The 21,075-nt window shown below is 46.8% G+C and overlaps 1 protein-coding gene across 1 annotated transcript in view; it reads right to left on the reverse strand.

Annotated features, from left to right (window-relative positions):
* Nucleotides 1-1,542: 1,542 nt before the first annotated feature.
* LOC140389801 (ubiquitin carboxyl-terminal hydrolase 13-like) overlaps nucleotides 1,543-21,075 on the reverse strand; it is a 196,822-nt gene continuing 177,289 nt past the window's right edge. The window contains exon 21 of the mRNA XM_072474337.1: nucleotides 1,543-3,955. The gene's annotated coding sequence lies outside the window, so the exon portion shown is untranslated. The remainder of the gene's footprint in view (nucleotides 3,956-21,075) is intronic.

Below are 21,075 nucleotides of genomic sequence, written 5' to 3' on the forward strand. Positions count from 1 at the left end.
GCTCCTGCCTCAGGTGAATGTGGAGCACCTCGGAAGGGCAGAACATACTATGTCAAACCTGCTAATCACATTTAAATCCATGCAAATGCTGGTTTTGCATGCCCTTGCCCGTGCAGAGCGCAAACCTCATTATCTCCACCAGCCTGAATCACGCCAGGCACAGACCTCAATTCTGGCCTGACGCCCGATTCTCCACCTGATCTTGGTTCACGGCGTCATGTGGAGGAGAATTCCGCCCACGCTTTCATCTGGCTGTGTATCCTGTGTTTTAATAAAGTATTGGGTTTACAAATAAAGGAACGGGTGCATCCTTCAACGCAAAGGAATGCCATGAACCATCTGCATTAAAATAGTGATACATCCTTATCCTTATTGAAAGCAAAACAGTTTAGTTTATCATAGCCTGCTGGTCTCAAAACAGTTTACCAATTAGTTTGGAAATGTAAAGATAAAGTCACCATAGTCCCAGATGACCATAAGCTGCTTTCCCCTTTGAGGGGGAGAGATGACTGGTGGTGATTTGACCCGAGGATCGCCACACCTCAGGTGAGGGAAAGGTTGAGAAGGCAGGACCTTCATGAATAACCTCAGCTAGTACGGGAATTGAATTTGCGCTGCTGGCCTTGCTCTGCATCACTTGGATTGGAAGTGTACTGGTATATTGATAGCAGAGGAATAGCACCCCTGTTCTAATATTTCACCACTCTGTTTATTGAGTTGCAGCGATAAAAAACCTATCAACCCTGTAATGTGCATCTAAGTTTCTTTTATACTTTCATGGGATCAGGGCATTGCCGGCAAGGCCAGTATGTGTTGCTCGTCTCCAACTGCCCTTAATAAGGTGGTGAGCTGCCTTCTTGAACTACTGCAGTCCATCTGGTGTAGATACACCCACAGTGCGGTTAGAAGGAGTTCCAGGATTTTGATTCAATGACAGTGAAGGAACGGCAATATAATTCTAAGTCAGGAAGGTGTGTGACTTAGGGGCTAACTTGGTGATGTTCCCATGTCTATGCTGACCTTGTCCTTCAAGGTGGAAGAGGCTCGGGTTCGGAAGGTGCTGGCGGAGCAGCCTTGACCAGTTGCTGCAGTGCATCTTGTATATGGGAAGCAGTGCTGCTACTATGCATCGGTAGTGGTGGGAATGATGAGTTAAGAAGAGATAGGATGCTGCTGATTGAGCAAGTTGCCTTGTCCTGTATAGTGTAGAAGAAAACTTGAAGAATAGCAGTTCAGGAACATATTTATGAAGGGTATACTAGCATATTCTTGAAATTATCATTAAATTGTTTTTAATTAACAAATATCAATGTTTCTAGTACCTCAACATATATTCTGCACTTAACTCCTGCATTACCAAAGTGCTACATGCTTAGAGATGAGCACATGTTGCTTCATTGTTAAGCTTTCCTATCACACTTTCTACAATGTGTACAAATGCCTCAGACTTTACTTCTGTAACCCTAGGGAAAATTGACCATTTTATAATTCCCATTAAGTCATCATTAGCGAATACATTTAAAATGAAAACTCTGCTAAACCAGATTTCAACAAAATTTTATTGAATTACTCCAACTTTGTAACTGTGAAGCAATGAAGGTTATGTGCCAGTGTTCTCCAACATTTTCCAGTTACATTAGTGCTAATGACAAAGTATTTTCTGCAACTGCAGCAGTTGAAGATGTGATACAACCGTCCAGAGACACCTTGCCTCAGTTTGGCAAATAAGTTACCTCTAAAAACCTCAATGGTGCTATTGTTAAACAATGGTGGAAAAACACCGGTACCGTGTAAATAACATTTAAAAGTAGATGTGAATATGACAGAAAAAATTAGAACAAGAGAAGACAATGGCTTCAGTGTTCACATCAGTCAAACAGCATAGACCTGTAACCCTCACCAAAGCTGTAAAAAAGACAGCCACAATGGATTAAAGAATATAGGAAGGCAAAGTTCACAACATTCATAGAAAATTTTAAAAAATTAATTCAATTTGAATGCTGGCACTCCCAAATGCGTAAAACCATCTTGCTAATAAGAATTATGAATTCCTGCTACTTTCACCAGTGATCTTTCCTCACCAGGCCAAATTTACCCCGCATTATTGCCTCACCCTTCTTGCTGGCTGACAGCCATCTTTAGAGTCAAACTAATGGAGATGAGGAACAGGTTAGAGTTTGAACGGTTTGGTGAAGGCAATGAAAGGAATGAGGCAAAACAGGAAGGACTGGGAGGATACAGGGAATGAGTAGGAGAGAATGGGTGAAATGGAAAGAGCAGATGGATGAGGATGGTGTGCAATGGGAAGGTGATAAACGCCATTAAGTTTGTTTTAACGCATAGGAAATGTAATTTTCAAATCTTTCCAAATATATTCAAATTCACAAAAATGGGAGCTTCCAAGTGTGCAAAAACATTTCTAAGTTTCTATTGGGGGATTCTTTTTCTGGTACGCCAGTAAGAGTTTCACCTCCAATTGCTAAGAAAATGACACCATGAAAGTTAACTAAATTATCTCAATCTACTGCTTGAGAGATTCATGGCTTATTTTTGAACATAATGGATCATACAGGGATGCCCAGGAAATAATGTCCCTACATGGATTTGAAAATTTTTTTAAAAATGTATTTAAATGTTGATGCAGACACAGAAAGGCTAATAAATGCAGATGAAGCAATGCAGATAAAGTGACTTCTCAGTTTGAGAAGTACCTCATAATATGCTCACAAACTCTTAAAATATATTGTAATATACTATCTCTAAAATCTTAATCTACCCGTGAGCAGGAGCTCATATTAAAAAAGCCAACTGGAAGTCATGCGCTGATAGAATTTGAGGTTTATTTGGTGTTGTAGATTCAGAGGCACAAAACTTGGTTTTGAGATTAAAATTAGTTCAATTGCAAGCAATGTTTAAAGAATTTCCATTGGCTTAATGTATTGATTTAGTTAAAAGTATGAAAACAGTCTCACGTTTCAGAACCAAATAGCATTGCTGATTTTTGATTTAGACTTGACATATCTATCAAAATAAATTTGGCCTCAATTATGTAATATGTGAGCAAAAACGTATGCACCAAAACTGGTCACAGCATTGGAAGCGATCCAGCAACTCATGTACTTCAATGTAATATAGCAGTCTATTTTTAAGGTTCACTTTAGACATACTCAATGTTCCTTTAATTTTAAACTTGACATGCAGAAAAAAAATGTATAGAGGTGCAACAAGTAATTATCGAAAAATGTTTTTACTGATGCTATGGCAAGTGAAAAATAACTTCTCATCGTGTCTGCGTGGGTCTCAACACGCCACCCAAAGATGTGCAGAGTAGGTGGATTGGCCACGCTGAATTGCCCCTGAATTGCAAAAAAATAATTGGGTACCCTAAATTTATATTAACAAAAAAGAAAAAAAAAGTGAAAAAAAATAACATTACAATGGTTTGTAAAGTTACGAATAGCAACATGATTAAACCCTGGAACTTTCATTACTAATTTATTAGTCTCTCCATAATTCATTTTAAGGAAGACCATCCGACACTTCAAAGATCTGTCTACTTTCTTGAGAGCCGCCCACAGTCACGTCATGGTTACCACCATCTTTTTTTCTCCAAATAATGGCAACAATTATGGTAACTCTGCTCCAGTCAACAAATGAGAAGTCTTCAGCGATACCATCAATGTTGTAATGGGTTCATAAGGATAGAGATTGTTTTCTTCAGTGTAATATAATTTAGCATATCTAACCCTATTATAGGTTCTGATACATTTCAAGCCATGATTCGTCCCAATAATCTTAGCTGGTGTCAACCAATCAAGTCTACACACCAGTATGTAATCATCGGTGCAGGAGTGATTTAAAGAAGAGGTGACCCACTATGAAATCTAGAAGGCAGCAAACCAAGGTCTTGGGTTTTGTAATTTTTTCCACGTTTCCCAGCATTGAATTCTTTCACCTTGATGGGCAATCAAAATATTAAAAAACCTCACAAGATAAAAGAACTATTCTCCTCACAAGAAACTATTTTACTTTCACCTGATCCTGCCCTACAAAACATTCCATGCAGTATGCACACTCTTCGGCTTGAATGCATACATATCAACTAAGCTCTTCCTTTCTTTTTCTTGTTTTATCTAGAGGGGATGGCAGGGAAGGCAGTACAATGTTCCTCCTGCAGAATGTTTGAGGTGAGGGACGCCGCCTGTGTTCGTGCTGATTTCATCTGTGGGAAGTGCACCCATCTTCAGCTCCTCAGAAACTGTGTTAGGGAACTGGAGCTGGATGAACTTCGGATCATTCGGGAGGTAGAGGTGGTCATAGATAGAAGCGTCAGGGATGTAGTAACTCTGAAGAATAAAGATAGATGGGTGACGGTGAGAAGTGCTGGGAGGAAGCAGTCACTACAGGGATCCCCTGTGGTTGTTACCCTTAGTAACAAGTAGACCGCTTTGGATACTGTTTTGGGGGGGGGGGGGGACTTACCAGGGGTAAGCCATGGGGTACAGGTCTCTGACACAGCGTCTGTCCCTGTTGCTCAGAAGGGAAGGGGGGAAGAGGAGTAGAGCATTAGTCATTGGAGACGCCATAGTTAGGGGGATAGACAGGAGATTCTGTGGGAACGAGAGAGACTCGCGGTTGGTGTGTTGCCTCCCAGGTGCCAGGGTCCGCGATGTCTCGGATCGTGTTTTCAGGATCCTTAAGGGGGAGGGGGAGCAGCCCAAAGTTGTGGTCCACATAGGTATCAACGACATAGGTAGGAAAGGGGATAGGGATGTAAGGCAGGAATTCAGGGAGCTAGGGTGGAAACTTCGATCTAGGACAAACAGAGTTATTATCTCTGGGTTGTTACCCATGCCGCGTGCTAGCGAGACGAGGAATAGGGAGAGAGAGAGCAGTTGAACACGTGGCTACAGGGATGGTGCAGGAGGGAGGGTTTCAGATTCCTGGATAATTGGGGCTCATTTTGGGGTAGGTGGGACATCTACAAACGGGATGGTCTACACCTGGACCAGAGGGGTACCAATATCCTGGGGGGTAAATATGCTAATGCTCTTCGGGAGGGTTTAAATTAGTTCAGCAGGGGATTGGGAACCTGGACTGTAGCTCCAGTATACAGGAGGTTGAGAGTAGTGAGGTCATGAGTAAGGTTTCAAAGTTGCAGGAGTGTACCGGCAGGCAGGAAGGTGGTTTAAAGTGTGTCTACTTCAATGCCAGGAGCATCCGGAATAAGGTGGGTGAACTTGCGGCATGGGTTGGTAACTGGGACTTCGATGTTATGACCATTTCGGAGACATGGATAGAGCAAGGACAGGAATGGTTGTTGCAGGTGCTGGGATTTAGATATTTCAGTAAGCTCAGGGAAGGTGGCAAAAGAGTGGGAGGGGTGGCATTGTTAGTCAAGGACAGTATTACGGTGGCAGAAAGGACGTTTGATGAGGACTCGTCTACTGAGGTAGTATGGGCTGAGGTCATCCTGGGCTGAGGTAGAAAGGAGAGGTCATCCTGTTATGGGTTTTCTATCGGCCTCCGAAACATTCCAGAGATGTAGAGGAAAGGATTGCAAAGATGATTCTGGATAGGAGCGAAAGTAACAGGGTAGTTGTTAGGGGGACTTTAACTTTCCAAATATTGACTGGAAACGCTATAGTTCGAGTACTTTAGATGGGTCCGTTTTTGTCCAATGTGTACAGGAGGGTTTCCTGACACAGTATGTAGATAGGCCAACGAGAGGCGAAGCCATATTGGATTTGGTACTGGGTAATGAACCAGGACAGGTGTTAGATTTGGAGGTCGGTGAGCACTTTGGTGATAGTGACCACAATTCGATTACGTTTACTTTAGTGATGGAAAGGGATAGGTATATACCGCAGGGCAAGAGTTATATCTGGGGAAAGGCAATTATGATGCGATGAGACAAGACTTAGGATGCATCGGATGGAGAGTAAAACTGCAGGGGATGGGCACAATGGAAATGTGGAGCTTGTTCAAGGAACAGCTACTGCGTGTCCTTGATAAGTATGTACCTGTCAGGCAGTGAGGAAGTGGTCGAGCGAGGGAACCGTGGTTTACTAAAGCAGTTGAAACTTGTCAAGAGGAAGAAGGAGGCTTATATAAAGGTGAGACGTGAAGGTTCAATTAGGGCGCTCGAGAGTTACAAGTTAGCTAGAAGGACCTAAAGAGAGAGCTAAGAAGAGCCAGGAGGGGACATGAGAAGTCTTTGGCAGGTAGGATCAAGGATAACCCTAAAGCTTTCTATAGATATGTCAGGAATAAAAGAATGACTAGGGTAAGAGTAGGGCCAGTCAAGGACAGTAGTGGAAAGTTGTGCGTGGAGTCCGAGGAGATAGGAGAGGTGCTAATGAATATTTTTCGTCAGTATTCACACAGGAAAAAGACAATGTTGTCGAGGAGAATACTGAGATACAGGCTACTAGACTAGAAAGGCTTAAGGTTCATAAGGAGGAGGTGTTAGCAATTCTGGAAAGTGTGAAAATAGATAAGTCCCCTGAGCCAGATGTGATTTATCCTAGGATTCTCTGGGAAGCTAGGGAGGAGATTGCTGAGCCTTTGGCTTTGATCTTTAAGTCATCTTTGTCCACAGGAATAGTGCCAGAAAACTGGAGGATAGCAAATGTTGTCCCCTTGTTCAAGAAGGGGAGTAGAGACAACCCCGGTAACTATAGGCCAGTGAGCCTTACTTCCGTTGTGGGCAAAGTCTTGGAAAGGTTTGTAAGAGATAGGATGTATAATCATCTGGAAAGGAATAATTTGATTAGAGATAGTCAACACGGTTTTGTGAAGGGTAGGTCGTGCCTCACAAACCTTATTGAGTTCTTTGAGAAGGTGACCAAGCAGGTGGATGAGGGTAAAGCAGTTGATGTGGTGTATATGGATTTCAGTAAAGCGTTTGATAAGGTTCCCCATGGTAGGCTATTGCAGAAAATATGAGGCATGGGACTCAGGGTGATTCAGCAGTTTGGATCAGAAATTAGCTAGCTGGAAGAAGACAAAGGGTGGAGGTTGATGGGAAATGTTCAGACTGGAGTCCAGTTACTAGTGGTGTACCACAAGCATCTGTTTTGGGGCCACTGCTCTTTGTCATTTTTATAAATGACCTGGAGGAGGGCGTAGAAGGATGGGTGAGTAAATTTGTAGATGACACTAAAGTCGGTAGAGTTGTGGACAGTGCAGAAAGATGTTACAAGTGACAGGGGGACATAGATAAGCTGCTGAGCTGGGCTGAGAGGTGGCAAATGGAGTTTAATGCAGAAAAGTGTGAGGTAATTCATTTTGGAAGGAATAACAGGAAGACAGAGTACTGGGCTAATGGTAAGATTCTTGGTAGTGTGAATGAGCAGAGAGATCTCCGTGTCCATGTGCATAGATCCCTGAAAGTTGCCACCCAGGTTGAGAGGGTTGTTAAGAAAGCGTAGGGTGTGTTAGCTTTTATTGGTAGAGGGATTGAGTTTCGGAGCCATGAGGTCATGTTTCAGCTGTACAAAACTCTGGAGCGGCTGCATTTGGAGTATTGCGTGCAATTCTGGTCGCCGCATTATAGGAAGGATGTGGAAGCATTGGAAAGGGTGCAGAGATTTACCAGAATGTTCCCTGGTATGGAGGGAAGATCTTATGAGGGAAGACTGAGGGACTTGAGGCTGTTTTCATTAGAGAGAAGAAGGTTAAGAGGTGACTTAATTGAGGCATACAAGATGATCAGAGGATTAGATAGGGTGGACAGTGAGAGCCTTTTTCCTCGGATGGTGATGTCTAGCATGAGGGGACATAGCTTTAAATTGAGAGATGATAGCTATAGGACAGATGTCAGAAGTAGGTTCTTTACTCAGAGAGGAGTAAGGGTGTGGAATGCCCTGCCTGCAACAATAGTGGACTCGCCAATACTAAGGGCATTCAAATGGTCATTGGATATGTCATGATATTCGATAAACACATCATGGTGCAAATACACATACACACTGATGGACAGATCAACGGACCAATCAACACACATGCAACATCTCAGCCAATCACCAGTGAGAGCACACGCACTATAAAACGGGGAACACCACAGTTCCCGCTCAAAATTAAGAGCCTCACCCTAGCCACCGCCATCGAAGCCTGTGTCCTCCATGAAAACACGACCAGCCGGTACTCCCAATTCCAGGCGGCCGAATCTGCACGGCAGGGGTCCTACGAGGCCGAGCGGGTGCAGTCGATCGAGTTCCTCCCGGCCCGCGTCCCGGACGAGGGCGGCCATTTTGCGCGCTTTCGGCGGCCTCCCGCGCTTGTACGCGCCAAAAGAGATGTCGACGCAGAGGGACATGACGCGCAGGCGCGCTCTACGCAGGACCGAACTGCGCATGCTCGGTGGTGCAACAAACGCCATGACGTCACGACATGCGGCAACTGTGGATCCGCACATTTAAAGCGGCAATGTCCTGCAAAGAATCGACAATGCCTCCGCTGTGGCAAGATGGGACACTCCGCTGCCTGCTGTCGAGCAGCTCAACCTGCCAACGCTCCCCAATTCCGCCAGCCTCACAGGGACGTGCGGGCCATTCAGCCTCCATACACCGTGTCATACCCTGACGATGTACAGACCGGTGATACCGACGACTGGGAAGCCTTCCGCGTTGCGGTCATTGACAGGAATCGGATGTGCCCAAGGAGGACCCACCAGCTGATGCCAGTGAACAGCGTTAATCTGGGTGATGAATGGTGTGCCACCCTAACGGTCAACCGATCACCAATCACATTCCGTCTAGACACTGGTGCCTCCGCCAACCTTATTGCACGGTCAGCCTTCTATGCCTTGAAGGTCAATCCACGGATTCGGCCATCCCGCTGTCAGATGGTCGATTACAATGGGAATGTTATCCCGGCCATGGGATCCTGCCAGCTCGAGGTTACACACAATGCATACACAGCCACACTGTCCTTTGAGATTGTTTGATCATCGAAGGACTCCCTGCTAGGCGCACAGGCGTGCAAGGTTCTCCACCTCGTTCAGCGGGTACACACTCTGTCTCCAGAAGGCACGTCAGACTTCCCGGATGCAGACTTTAGGGCACAGCTCCACTCGCTCCTTGCCCACAACCAGGAGGCTTTCAAGGGCATGGGCACACTGCCCTACACTTACAGAATACGGCTCAAACCGGACGCCACCCCGGTCATTCACCACCTCGTAGAGTCTCAGCACCACTCAAAGACTGCCTCAAGCAGCAGCTGCAGGATCTCTAGGACCATGGAGTGCTTTCCCGGGTCATGGAGCCCACGCCATGGGTCAGCTCCATGGTGTGCGTAAAAAAGCCCTCTGGCGAACTCCGGATCTGCATCGACCCGAAAGACCTGAACAACAACATCATGAGGGAACACTACCCCGTACCCAAACGGGAAGAGATCACGAGCGAAATGGCCTGGGCTAAAATTTTTACAAAGCTTGATGCCTCAAAGGGTTTTTGGCAGATTCAACTGGATCAGTCCAGCAGGAAGCTGTGTACCTTCAACACTCCCTTTGGCAGGTTCTGCTACAATAGAATGCCGTTTGGCATCATCTCGGCATCTGAGGTGTTTCACAGAATCATGGAACAGATGATGGAGGGCATCGAAGGGGTGCGTGTCTATGTTGACGACATCATCATCTGGTCCACCACACCACAGGAGCACATCAGTCGTCTCCAGCGCGTCTTTGCTCGGATACGAGAGCACGACCTGCACCTCAACCGAGCCAAGTATTCTTTTGGCCAAACTGAGCTAAAGTTTCTGGGGGACCACATATCCCGGTCAGGAGTGTGTCCGGATGCAGACAAAGTGACAGTTATTACAGCCATGCCGCAGCCGGCAGGCAAGAAGGCAGTGCTACGCTTTCTCGGGATGGTCAACTTCCTGTGGAAGTTCATTCCCAACCTTGCCTCGCCACCTAGTGAAGAAGACTACGGAGTTCCAGTTGCTGCCCGCACACCAGAAGGAATGGGAAGAGCTCAAGATTAAGCTCACCACAGCCCCGGTCTTGGCGTTCTTCGACACTTCTCAAGATACGAAGATCTCGACTGATGTCAGCCAGCCCGGCATTGGGGCGGTACTCCAGCAACGGGATGACACTGCATCATGGGCCCCGGTCGCCTATGCCCCGTGGGCCATGACCCCCACAGAACAGCGCTATGCGCAGATTGAGAAGGAGTGGCTGGGTTTGTTAACCGGCATAGATAAGTTCCACGACTACGTGTATGGTCTCCCTCCGTTCACCGTGGAAACCGACCATCGCCGCCTGGTCAGCATCATACAAAAGGACCTGAATGAGATGACCCCCTCGACTCCAGCGCATTCTGCTCAAGCTCCGGAGGTACGACTTTCAACTGGTCTACACCCCGGGAAAAGACCTCATCATCAAGGATGCCCTGTCCAGAGCAGTGAGCACACCGCCCGAATCGGGGGGGGGGGGGTCGTATGTCAGGTCGAAGCGCATGTGGCCTTCACATCGGCCAATCTGCCAGCTAATGATGCAAGTCTGGCCCGTATTCGCCGGGAGACTGCGGCTGACCCCCTTCTACAACGTGTGATGTGCCACATGACGGACGGGTGGCTCAAACAACAGTGCCCACAATTCTACAATGTCCGGGACGTCTTGGCCGTCATTGACGGTGTCCTCCTAAAGTTGGACCGGATTGTGATTCCACACAGCATGCACCGGCTTGTCCTCGAACAATTACACGAAGGCCATCTCGGGGTTGAGAAGTGCAGGTTGTTTTTGAAAACTCACCACTATTCTTAGAAGTCCCCCTATACCAAAAAGGGCCGACATTCTAAATGGTGATCAGGGATTCTCACTCCACGACTCCGATACAGGCTTCAGTGGGTGCTATTCAGGTCAAACTATATTTTCAAGTTATCCCCCGGTATAACCCATACCTTCACCGAAGAGTTCATCTACTTACCACTTAGTAGCATCGATCCTGGGTCCCGCATTGCTAAGTAAGTAAAGTAGATTTTGGAATAACCACTGTTTCAGGTTAAAACTTTTAAGTTATTTTATTATTGTATATATTTTTTTCTCTTTTTAAAAGATGCAATCACTGTCTTTACATAAAGGTAAAAAGATCTTGCTTCTGGAGCCTTCTGGTTGGTTGAAGGGACCTTCAGGCCCAACTTGACAATCAATCTTCTTTAAAGTCTGGTCTTCTTTAGATGTATCAGCTATTTTAGCTCGGCTGCTCTGCCCTGTCCATTTCCCATGACCGAGCTGACTGTGACTCTAGCTGCTTGTCCTCTCTCTCTCTCTGAGTTCTGCTTCTGGTTCTGAATCTTTCCTGCCCTGGTCTCGAGGTTTATATTTACTTTCTAACAATTAAGTTTTTTGATGTCATTGTAAAGCAACTCTTATTTTCTTTGATTGTAAAAAGTACCTTTTGATCTCAACCTTTTAATCCAACTAAGTATACATTTTGACATGACTTCATCTCATAGATCTGATTACATTGTTTCCTTTGTGATGTTCAAAATGCTTTGGTTTCAATTTAATTCCTGTCATTTCTATAGTTTTATTTTCCAATTGTGTCCTCAGCCCAATTTTGACTTTGATTTTGGCTTTGATTTAAGTTTCTCGTAGACTGAGAGCCTCCAGTTTTCTTTAATTTACCTGGTATTAGCAAATTTTCACACTTAGAATTATCACAAAATTCAACTGAAGCTCATCCATTCTTTTCCAGATCCTTACTAAGTTAGTTACTTTCAATGAAGGTGTGAGCCATTGTCTTTGACTTCATTCAAAATCCTGTTTGTCTTGTTTGCTAAGCCTGCTTGACCAAGGATATCTGCATTTTACAATCCTTCCCTGGCAGCTGCTGTTAACCCTTTGTGGGATCTTTCCGTGTATTCTGTCATGTTGCTCTCAGACCAGATATTGCCAGACTTCTATGTTTCAAATGACACATTTTTCCATATTATCAATTACAAGGTGGAGGGCCCGAAAAGCTGTATACTGGCCGGGCATCTGCGACGACATCGCCAACATGGTGCTCAACTGCCCCACCTGCCAAAAGTTTCAGCCGGCGCAACCCCCTGAGACGCTTCAGCCCCTGAGTTGGTAACGTCCCCCTGGGCGAAGGTGGGTGTGGACCTTTTTCAAGCGCTCGGCAGGGACTACGTCATCATAATTGATTATTTTTCAAATTATCCAGAGGTCGTACACCTGCACGATTTGACATCGTCAGCGGTCATCAGGGCATGCAAGGAAACCTTCATTCGCCATGGCATTCCGCTTACCGTCATGTCGGACAATGGGCCCTGTTTTGCGAGCCAAGAATGGTCTTCTTTTGCCGCTTCGTATGGCTTCACACACGTGACGTCCAGCCCTCTGCATCCCCAGTCCAATGGCAAGGCGGAAAAGGGCGTCCATATCGTGAAGCGGCTCCTCTGCAAGGCTGCTCATGCCGGATCGGATTTCTGTTTAGCCCTGCTGGCCTATCGCTCGGCCCCACTGTCCACTGGCCTCTCACCAGCCCAGCTGTTGATGGATCGCGCCCTCAGGACCACTGTACCGTCCATTCATGTTCCTAAACCCGGCCATGCTCCAGTACTGCAGAGGATGTGACAGCAGCGTGCACAGCAGAAGGTGGCACATCGCACTCGGGCAACTGATCTTCCTGCCTTGGCGCCTGGAGACAACGTCCGCATCCACCTACCAGAGGGTGGCTGGTCGGCAACTGCCGAAGTTCTCCGCCGCGTAGCTCCCCGCTCATTCCTGGTTCGTATGCCTGATGGCTCCATTCGCCGGCGTAATCGCCGGGCTCTTCGGCTGCTTCCACGCTTGCTACGTGATCATGCACCGGTGCCACGCCCTCCTGTTGTCCCTGATGTCGACTTTGTGGAGCTTCCTGCCACCATGCCTATTCCTCTATCGCCTGTGGCCAGGCCCATTCCTCAGCCGGTGGATCCTAACCCACCCATGAGGCGGTCAACCCGAATTTGTCACCCACCTACTAGGCTGGACTTGTGAGCCTCTTTGCACATTGGACTCACTAAAGTGTTATGCCACAATGTTCATGTGTTTCTCTTTTTGTCGTTACAGGAGTTTGTTTTCGATGTTTGATGATTGCACTTGTTTTGTTTATGGTACAACCTCGTTGCTATGTTGCACCGGACACCTTCCTATGTATATAGTTTAACCTCATGTACATGTTGTAGATATTGCACACACATATTCAGCTGCACTCAGTACACACCAATATTTATTACCACATAGGCACATATTCTTGTAAAAAGGGGGGATGTCATGATATTCAGATAAACATATCATGGTGCAAACACACATACACACTGATGGACAGATCAACGGACCAATCAACACACACGCAACATCACAGCCAATCACCAGTGAGAGCACACGCACTATAAAACGGGGAACACCACAGTTCCCGCTCATTCCAGCAGGAGACAGCTCAGGGCACAGAGCTCACAGCGTGCCACTCAGACATGCACCATATGCTGAGTTCCTCTCTAAGGTAGTGTTAGGGCTAGGTCCACAGGTTAACGGGTAAATTACGAACCACAGTCATAAGTTTATAGATGTTGTTATCAAGAGTAATAAAACAGAGTTGTACCATCTACAACCATGTTGGTTTGTCTGTATAGTCATGCGATTCTTTCCTGGTTAACTTCATAACTTTCTCTAGGAGTAAACAATGTTGCATTTATCAGGAGGGGCTGGTTTAGCACAGTGGGATAAATAGTTGGCTTGTAATGCAGAACAATGCCAGCAGCGCGGGTTCAATTCCCGTACCGGCCTCCCCGAACAGGCGCCGGAATGTGGCGACTAGGGGCTTCTCACAGTAACTTCACTGAAGACTACTTGTGACAATAAACGATTATTATTATTGATATGCCAGCTACTCTTTCATCTTCATGTGTCTCCATCCAACCTGGTGCAAGGGTCTCAAGTCAATTAACTGGGGCAGTTGTTCAGTAGCACACAAGGATGGTTGTTTCTGTTCCTCAAGCCTTGGTAATAATCATTAAACTCTCCAGACTCAGACAGCATGTAATTTACTGAAACAAAAAGCCCCTTGAATAATTTCAGGGTTCGGTGGTGTCAGTAGCAGAACCACAAATTATCATGGTAATCTGTGACCCTGTGATATCACAACACTCTTCAAAGGTAATAATGCATTAAAATTGGCACAGATCTCCAAAAGAACCTAATTGTCAGCAGGAGAGTAAATAAGAATTGTTAAAAACGCCTTAACTGCACCTACTTTAACATTACATGTCCTTGCCATGGCCTTGTATATATTTACCCCTACCTAGCGATGATCAGCACCTATTTCACATGGGCATGATTTAGATCTAACACTTTACAGCTACTATTAATAATGAAACGGCCAGGGATGCCCCCCCTCTCCACTGTTGTTCGCACTACCTATAGAGCCTTTGGCAATTGCTCTGAGAGCCTCAAGGGGTTGGTTCGGCGGCGCGGGGGGGGGGGGGGGGGGGGGGGGGGGGGGGTCTCACACTATGCAGATGACCTGCTTCTGTATGTATCGGACCCAATGGAAGGGATGGAAGAAATCATCAGGATTCATGGGGAATTTTGCCGGTTTTCGGGGTATAAGCTAAATATGGGGAAATGTGAGATGTTTGCAGTCCAAGCGAGGGGACAGGAGAGGCGATTGGGGCAGCTGCCGTTTCGATTAGTAGGGGAAGCTTTAGGTACCTAGGCATTTAAGTGGCACGGGAATGGGACCGGCTGCATAAATTGAATCTGGCCCGACTAGTAGACCAAATGATGGACGATTTGCGTCGATGGGACGCGCTTCCGTTGTCACTAGCTGGGAGGGTGTAGATGGTGAAGATGACAGTCCTCCTGAGATTCCTGTCTATATTTCAGTGTCTCCCCATCTTTATTCCGCAGTCCTTTTTTAAACGGAACAACAAAGTGATCACTGGCTTTGTTTGGACGGGCAAGACCCCGCGAGTAAGGAAGGTAATGCTTGAGCGGAGTCGGGGAGAGCGCGGGCTGGCGCTGCCAAATTTTAGTAACTATTACTGGGTGGCGAATATAGTCATGATCGGGAAGTGGGTGGTGGGGGAGGGGTCGGCATGGGAGCGTATGGAGGCGGCTTCATGCAAGGGCACCAGTCTGGGGGCGTTGGTAACTGCGCCTCTGCCGTTCCCGCCGGCACGATACTCCACCAGCCCCGTAGTGGTGGCGGCCCTGAGAGTCGGGGGGCAAAGGAGGAGACATGTGGGAGCAGAGGGAGCATCTGTCTGGTCCCCAATCTGTAATAATCACCGGTTTTCCCCAGGAAGTATGGATGGGGGGTTCCAGATATGGCGGAGAGCAGGGATTGAGAGGATGGGGGATATGTTTATAGAGGGGAGCTTTCCGAGTATGAGGGCGCTGGAGGAGAAGTTTGGGTTGGCGAGGGGAAACAAATTCAGGTATCTGCAGGTGTGGGACTTCCTACGTAAACAGGTGTCAACCTACCAGCTCCTACCGCTAAGGGGGATTCAGGACAGGGTAGTTTCCAGAGGGTGGGTAGGATAAGGGAGCGTCTGACATTTACAAGGAACTTATGGGGTCAGAGGAGAAGCAGACCGAGGAGCTGAAGCGCAAGTGGGAGGAGGAGCTGGGAGGAGAGATAGAGGATGGTCTATGGGTGGACGCATTGAGTAGAGTCAACGCGTCGCAACATGTGCCAGGCTCAGCCTGATACAATTCAAGGTCGTTCATCGGGCTCACATGACAGTGGCCTGGATGAGCAGATTCTTTGGGGTGGAGGACAGATGTGCAAAATGTGCAGGAGGACCAGCGAACCATGTCCACATGTTCCGGACATGTCCGAAGTTCAGGGGATTTTGGCAGGGATTTGTAGATGTCATGTCCACGGTGTTAAAAACAAGGGTGGCACGGAGTCGAGAGGTGGCAATTTTCGGGGTGTTGGAAGACCCGGGAATCCAGGAGGAGAAAGAGGCAGACGTTCTAGCCTTTGCTTCCCTGGTAGCCCGGAGATGGATACTATTAGCTTGGAGGGACACAAAGCCCCCGAAGTCGGAGACCTGGCAGAGGAAACTGGCTAGCTTTCTCGGTTTGGAGAAAATCAAATTCGCCTTGAGAGGGTCACTGTTAGGGTTCGCCCGGAGGTGGCAACCGTTCGTCGACTTCTTCACAGAAAATTAATCGTCAGCAGAAGGGTGGGGGGGGGGGGGGGTAGTTTAGCTTAAAGTAGGGGGTTACTAAAGGTGGGACCTGTAAGGAAGGGAGACGGCTTTTGCACTATGTTTATAGTTTCATGTAAATTGTTTATTTTGTTGTTAATACAATACCAAAAATACCGCAATAAAATATTTATTTTTAAAAAATAATGAAACGGCACCCCTATTGTTATGTGCATTGCAAACAAATCCATTTTGAAACTATTTGGGGGCACAAATTGGGTGGATCTTCAACAAGACAAAACTGCAGCCCAGTTTTCACTACCAGTTGTTCAATTCATTCTTCAGCAGCAGAAAATTCATTTCGAGAAATCTTACCTTAAATCAATAGACTTATCTGACAAATTTGCCTTTTGTTCCAGTAATGAGGTGGGGGGGGGGGGGGGGGGGGGGGGTTCACAAGGTTTGAATCAAAAATTCTTGTGACAGAACTTCCGGTGGCGGCTATCAATGAGTAAGTCGCATATTTGGTGGCTCCCGCTCGTGTCGGACTTTTAGACCTTTTCCCCTGATTTTCTACCAGACTTGAACTGTAAAACTGAAGACAGAGGCAATTGTGTACTGAATTCCCGCATTGCTGCATAGAGAGAAGGACTAGAAGTGCTCATAAAGACAGAAACAGAAAGACAGCGAAGGCTTGCGCTGAAGCCGCAGCAGGAGACAGCATGGCGGAGGACCGGACCTCTGGTTTGTCGACCCAGCAGTCAACGGAGCAGCTGATGCAAGTTATTCAGGAAAACTTTGCTAAGCAGAAACGGGATGGCTTGGTCCCGATAAAAGAGTCGATTGAGCAGCTGGCGCTTAGATTGGACGGCCAGGATCGGGCGATCCAGAAGGTAGGGAAGGCGTTGGCTGAGCAGGAGTGTCATGTGAGATTATCTTAAAGAAATGGGTGTTTCTAAACGGGTGTGTATCTAAATATCTGGAGTAAGAGTACCTTTAAGAAATGGGTGTTTATTACTGCAGTGATGTCAGAGAGGGGGTAGAGCTGGGCTGTCAGCTTTTTACTTTCGTTTTAGGCTGTTTGCTGCAGGGTGTGTTTTAGTTTCGTTTTCAGAGCTGGATAGCTGCAATCACAGCCAGAAGGTGCATTAGAGTCTCTCTCTGTAATCCAAAGACTGTAAATTGATCCTGGTGATTTAAAACTAATAACAGTAGTGACTTTAACCTGATGTGCTTCTGGTAAAAGGTGTTTTAAGTCTTATGGATGTTAAAAGGAAAGCGTAAAGGATTACTTAGTGTTGTATTCTTTGGGGGTTGTATTTGAATTAATGGTTGCTAAGATGTTCACTGTATGTTTTAAAAAGGTTAACTTGAGTTCATAGATTAAACATTGTTTTGCTTTAAAAAATACGTTTCCATTTCTGCTGTACGACACCTGTAGAGTGGGCCGTGTGCTCCCCATACCACAATCTAGAAAAAGTTGTGGATCAGGTGAACTCCATGATACACTTTGGGGTTCTCTGAACCCTCGCCCATAACAGGAGGTACATCAAACTTCAGTGGAGTTGGAGGCGGGGATGCTGAGAGACCAGCAGAAGAAGCTCCTGGAGAAGATGGAGGACCTAGAGAATAGGTCCCGCAGGCAGAACTTGAGAACCGTTGGGCTCCCGGAGAGGTCCGAACAAGCGGACACTGGGGCATACATCGCAGATATGTTTGAGAAGCTGCTAAGGGGTGGGGCATTCTCCTGACCCTTGGAGGTGGACAGGGCTCACAGAGCACTCGCGAGGAAGCCGCAAACGCGAGACCCCCCCCCCCCTCCTGAGGGCAATGGTGGTGCGATTCCACAGGTACTTGGATAAGGAGCGCATTCTACAGTGGGCCAAACAGACACGGAGCTGTAAGTGGGACAATAGTATCCTGCGGGTTTACCAAGACCTGAGTGTGGAGGTGGCCAGGAGAAGAGCAGGCTTCAACCAGATTAGGTCGATCCTTTTTAAGAAAAAGGTGAAGTTCGGACTGTTATATCCGGCCCGTCTCTGGGTCACGTAGGAGTAACAGCATTTTAATTTTGAGTCGCCTGAGGACGCGCTCGACTTCGTGAAAAGCAAAGGACTGGTGGTGGACTGAGAACTTTTGAACTTTGCTGCAACATTCATGCTTTTTTTTTTGTTCCTCTTTTCTTTAAAAAAAAGTTTCTCATTTTTTGTTTTGTGGAAGCTGTTTGTAATGCCTTCGGTATTGATTTGGGACCAGTGGCAGAGCTGAGTTAGTTAAGGTTTTTATTTGCACTGTTGGGGGATGGAGGTTTGCTTGTTTAGATTTTGGTGTTTTTCTGTCGGGCAATTGTGTCGGGATTATTTGATGTTGGAGTATGTTTGTATGAGCTGGGGGAGGGTGGGGAGGGAACAATAGGTGGGAGACTATCCGGCGCCAGGGATGGGGGCCACCAAGCTAACTGGGCTGGCTAGCTCACGGAAGCGCAGTGGGGTGTGTGCATATGTTCGGTTTAATAAAGGGGTTGGCTTACAGAGTGTTGTTACTGGGGTGGGGGGGGAAATGTTCTGCTGATGAGGGAGGGTCTTGGGCCAAGGGACAGAGAGGAGGTCGGGGGCGGAGGTTGCCTGGGGGCGGGCCGGTGGAGGCGCGGAGCATGGGCTGGAGGCGGTCCTAAAAAAGGGAATGGCTGATCTGCGAAGGGGGGGGGGGCAATGAGCCCCCTCCAACTAGGCTGATCACCTGGACTGTTCGAGGGTTAAATGGGCCAGTCAAGAGGGCACGTGTGTTCGCGCATCTTAGGGGACTGAAGGCGGACGTGGTAATGTTGCAAGAGACGCACCTTAGAGTAACTGACCAGATTAGATTGAGGAAAGGCTGGATCAGTCAGGTCTTTCACTCGGGACTGGATTCAAAGACTCGAGGGGTCGCGATCCTGATCAATAAACCGGTGGTGTTTGAGGCGGGTGGAATAGTCTCGGACGTGGGAGGTCGGTACATTATGGTCAGTGGGAAACTGGAGGAGGTGCAGGTGGTATTAGTAAATGTGTATGCGCCAAATTGGGATGAAGTGGAGTTTATAAAGAGGATGCTGGGGAAGATACCGGACTTGGACTCGCACAAGTTACAAGTTACAGAGGGACATTGATAAGCTGCAGCGCTGGGCTGAGAAGTGGCAAATGGAGTTTAATGCAGAAAAGTGTGAGGTGATTCATTTTGGAAGGAATAACAGGAAGACTGAGTACTGGGCTAATGGTAAGATTCTTGGCAGTGTGGATGAGCAGAGAGATCTCGGTGTCCATGTACATAGATCCCTGAAAGTTGCCAGCCAGGTTGAGAGAGTTGTTAAGAAGGCGTATGGTGTGTTAGCTTTTATTGGTAGAGGGATTGAGTTTAGGAGCCATGAGGTCATGTTGCAGCTTTACAACACTCTGGTGCGGCTGCATTTGGAGTATTGCGTGCAATTCTGGTCGCCGCATTATAGGAAGGATGTGGAAGCATTGGAAAGGGTGCAGAGGAGATTTACCAGAATGTTGCCTGGTATGGAGGGAAGATCTTATGAGGAAAGGCTGAGGGACTTGAGGCTGTTTTCGTTAGAGAGAAGAAGGTTAAGAGGTGACTTAATTGAGGCATACAAGATGATCAGAGGATTGGATAGGGTGGACAGTGAGAGCCTTTTTCCTCGGATGGTAATGTCTAGCACGAGGGGACATACCTTTAAATTGAGGGGAGATAGATATAAGACAGATGTCTAGAGGTAGGTTCTTTACTCAGAGAGTAGTAAGGGCATGGAATGCCCTGCCTGCAACAGTAGTGCACTCGCCAACACTAAGGACATTCTAATGGTCATTGGATAGACATATGGACAATAAGGGAATAGTGTAGATGGGCTTTAGAGTGGTTTCACAGGTCGGCGCAACATCGAGGGCCGAAGGGCCTATACTGCGCTGTAGTGTTCTATGTTCCATGTTCTATTCTGGCCTTTGCTTCCCTGGCAGCCCGAAGACGGATACTATTAGCTTGGAGGGACTCAAAGCCCCTGACGTCGGAGACCTGGCTATCGGACATGGCTAGCTTTCTCTGTTTGGAGAAAATCAAGTTCGCCTTGAGAGGGTCACTGTTAGGGTTCACCCGGAGGTGGCAACCGTTCGTTGACTTCTTCGCAGAAAATTAATCGTCAGCAGAAGGGGGGGGGGGGGGGGGGGTTAGTTTAAATTAGAGATTAGAGTAGGGGGGTTAATAAAGGTGGGACCTGTAAGGGAGGGAGATGGCTTTTGCACTATGTTTGTAATTTCATGTACATTGCTTATTGTGTTGTTGTTATAATACCAAAAAATACCTCAATAAAATGTTTATTGAAAAAAAAATTCTTGTGACAGGCTTTCTTTGGTTTATCAGTTAAATAGCTTAGTTTATCCTGCGACAAATCGAGGTTACTTTTATTTAAAGAATGTGGGCTAGTTAGCCAAAGAAAGAAAGGATGCAAGTTTGTAATGAGCCATTACTCTACTTAAATGGAAGCAATGATGTAAATCATATCTCTACAACTTTTAAAACTAAAATTGGATCTCCAAAGTAATGACACAATTTTTCTGATTGTTATTATAGTTATTGGATAGAATCTTGTCCCCTTTAAGAATACATTTAAGATGGTGCACAGGGCCCAGGTGACACGGGTGTCAATGAGTGGGTTCTTTGCAGGGGTAGAGGATAGGTGTGAGAGGTGTAGAGGGGCACCAGCTAACCATGTTCACATGTGCTTGTCATGTCTGCAATTAGTGGGGTTCTGGGGCTCAGTATTTGAGACACTAGCAAAAATTGTAGGGCTGAAGATGTTACAGGGTCCATTTGAGGTGATTTTTGGGTTGAGGAAGTTCCGGGGCTGATGGAGGGGAAGGGGACTGATGTGGCGGCCTTCGCCACGTTGAT

The sequence above is a fragment of the Scyliorhinus torazame genome, chromosome 14, assembly GCF_047496885.1.
Source record: "Scyliorhinus torazame isolate Kashiwa2021f chromosome 14, sScyTor2.1, whole genome shotgun sequence".
Taxonomy (NCBI): Eukaryota; Metazoa; Chordata; class Chondrichthyes; order Carcharhiniformes; family Scyliorhinidae; genus Scyliorhinus; species Scyliorhinus torazame.